A 266-nucleotide genomic window follows, 5' to 3' on the forward strand; every position below is an offset into this window, starting at 1 on the left:
CATCATAATTATGAGTGGGCAGTGTATTTCCATCTGGCAACATTTCATTCAACAACGTCAACAATTCTGTAAAGCTCTTATCAGTTCATCCATTGCTCACCTTCAAATTCATGAGCCTTAACATAACTGACAAACGTGTGAACTTAGTTGAACCGACATACAAAGGTGTTTCGGCATCAGTCGACATCGTCTCATACACATGAGCTTTGGAAAAATTTTCTGCGCCAACATCGCGGATCATGTCCTCTAATTTGTCTTCATCCGGT

The sequence above is a fragment of the Vigna radiata genome, chromosome 8, assembly GCF_000741045.1.
Source record: "Vigna radiata var. radiata cultivar VC1973A chromosome 8, Vradiata_ver6, whole genome shotgun sequence".
Classification (NCBI taxonomy): domain Eukaryota; kingdom Viridiplantae; phylum Streptophyta; class Magnoliopsida; order Fabales; family Fabaceae; genus Vigna; species Vigna radiata.